General features: G+C 37.5%; 1 protein-coding gene across 1 annotated transcript in view; it reads right to left on the bottom strand.

Annotated features, from left to right (window-relative positions):
- Nucleotides 1-2,639, bottom strand: part of JMY (junction mediating and regulatory protein, p53 cofactor) — an 81,258-nt gene that overhangs the window by 40,439 nt on the left and 38,180 nt on the right. The window lies entirely within an intron of this gene.

Genomic DNA, 2,639 nt, shown 5'->3' with positions numbered 1-2,639 from the left:
TATTGCTTTTATAATCATGAACAAGAAAAAAATGTTTTTATCTTTTCTTAGGTTCACAAACCATACCACCTAGACAGGCTGAAGACTCAGAGGTTTCCTGTTTCTAGTCAAGCAAACAATGAACTCACGTTTTCATATATGAGGCCCAGTAAGAGGCAAAATTATGACTTACCTTTTTTTTCCTTAATAGTTGGGAAACAAGATTACATGAACTCCATTTCTGGGACTATAAAAATAATGCCAAGCAGAGACAAACCAGTAGTAGCAGCTTGGATTCTTGATATCTAAGTTCCTGGAATTTTTTTTAATTCTCAAAAGATGGTTATTGTATCTTCGGTCTCATACTGCAGCAGTCAAACTTAAATGATGGTACTGTGTATGGTTGACGTTTTTCTCTTAGATTTTCCTACAGCTAATATTTGGAAATTATTTCAATTATGTAATATGAATAAAGAGACCACTGTACTAGGTGCTTCAGAGGAAATATATGAGTAAGATGCATACTCCCCCCACCCCCCCAAGAAATTTACAATCTAATTAGTGCGGATGAGGAGGGCAAAGATATCTGTGATGAAAAAAATCTGTCTTGAAATTAGCAGACCTAGCTCTGCTGTGAGACCTTTGACAAATCACTCAATATTCAATTATTCATTCAAAACAATCATATCTGCTAAGTGCCAGTACTGTTCTAGGCACTAGGGATAGCAAGATATTCAGCCTAGGAGGACATAGATACTCAAATAAAGAATTACAGTGCAGTGATGACCAAAGGGAGGGGGGCTGGGAGAATGGGGTGAAGGGTTAAAGAAGTACAAATCAGTAGTTGATAGATGGTCATGGGGATGGGGAGCACAGCGTAGGGATGCAGTGGAGAGCCGGAGAAGAGAAAGAGCAATTGGGGGATCATTTCATAAACTATATAAATGTCTAACCAATATACTGTATACTTGAAATTAATAAAATTAAATTAAAAAAAATAACAATAGAGTATGAAAAAATGTCATAATAGAGTATGTCTAAGATACCATGGGGAGCACCAGTGGTGGAGGCTGGGGTACAGTCTGGGCAGACTTTCTAAAGGAAATGATGAGTAAGTGGATTCGTAAAGAATAAGCAGAATTTTGGCCAGGTATTGAAGTTGGTGAAGAGTGTCTATATATAAAAATAAAGGTATTTTAAGTTTTTTAAGAAAAATGAAAGGTTTTTGGTGAGGGAGAACACATTAAGCTGTTTAGATTAGGATAGACTTTATTGGCAGGAGGGGTAGAATTCTGACAGGTATATATGGAATATATGGAGAAAGAGAACCACCCAAAAGGCATGCTGGAGGCAAGAATTTACCAGAGCAAAAGCCTAGAGGCAGGTAAGTTCAGTGAATGGTAAGGGAGAGAGAACAGTCCAGCCTATCTACCGCTTAGGTTAAAACAGGTAAGGTAATGGGAGACAAGACCAGAAAAGGAGGCTGTGATCACTGTGAGGGGTCCTTTAAATGTCAGGCTGAAGAGTTGGTACTTAATTTGACAGGGAACAGGAAACCACTGTGGGATTCTTAGCAGTAAGTGGCTTATTTAGACTTCAGCTTAATTTAAGGGTTCTAGAAGACTTGTTTGCTATAACAAAACGATCAAGGTTTATGTTTTTTATTGTGATTATCTCTGATTTTAAAACACTGAAGTTAAAAAGCGTAAGATTAGTATTCACAAATATGGAATAAAAATTTATTCCACTGCAGCCAAAATTCCAAAGTCTTACACAGCATATCATGATAGAAGTTCTTTTCAATGACATGATTAAACTTTGTATCCTTTAAAGAACTTATGTTTATTTTACCAAATACCATAAACTAGGTTATTAGGTTGTTTTCCTTAACTATGAATGTCTGATATGTATGCAAATTCTTGTCTATTAACTCCAAGTTCAACCTTCTGCCTTGTAATGCTAGGATTCAGGCTCTGCACACCACATTTAGGTTTTGCCAACTGGAAGGGTTGGAAATTTCAGGGTTGGAGAAGGGAGAAGAGAATTGCGTCCTCCTATCTGCATCACTTGACTTTACTGTTTGCTGTTTCTGTGACCATCATCCCAGACTTGCTTCTTCATCTCAGCATCTTCAAGTCCTTCCTGAAGCAGTTAACAGAATCCAGTTTGCAGTTTTTCCATCTTTGCAAGACCAAGCCTCCTTATACGCCCCCTGAAGACAAGGCACCAGCTCTCTAGTGCCCGATCCCCAGATATCAAGGTCTATTAAGCTCAGACACACCAGCACTAGAAGAGGAATGTCCTCTTCCTCAGAGGTCAGCTCCACTGAGGCCATCCTCTATGCTAAAATGTAATAATTACCACCTATTTCTTTTGTACTCACAATCCTAGGAGTGGTGTCTGTTTTTGCGATTGTTAACTCTGATATCTTAAACTTACCTTCTTGCCTTCTTAACGATCTGATTAACAACTTTATATCTAGTTAACAATTCTTTATATTAAATTCCCTCTGTTGAAACAACTGGTTTGATTTTCAAGTTAGACCCCAACAGACACGACGATGGAACAGAAATTTAATAAAAAGAATAAGTGGCATTCAAAATTCAAAAATCTGAACTCAGATCACTAAGACAAAAGTCCTTTTCACTTGCAAGGTTAAA

Source organism: Pteropus vampyrus, unplaced genomic scaffold (assembly GCF_000151845.1).
Source record: "Pteropus vampyrus isolate Shadow unplaced genomic scaffold, Pvam_2.0 Scaffold11, whole genome shotgun sequence".
In the NCBI taxonomy this organism is placed as follows: domain Eukaryota; kingdom Metazoa; phylum Chordata; class Mammalia; order Chiroptera; family Pteropodidae; genus Pteropus; species Pteropus vampyrus.
This window is presented reverse-complemented; position numbering and strand designations above follow the sequence as displayed.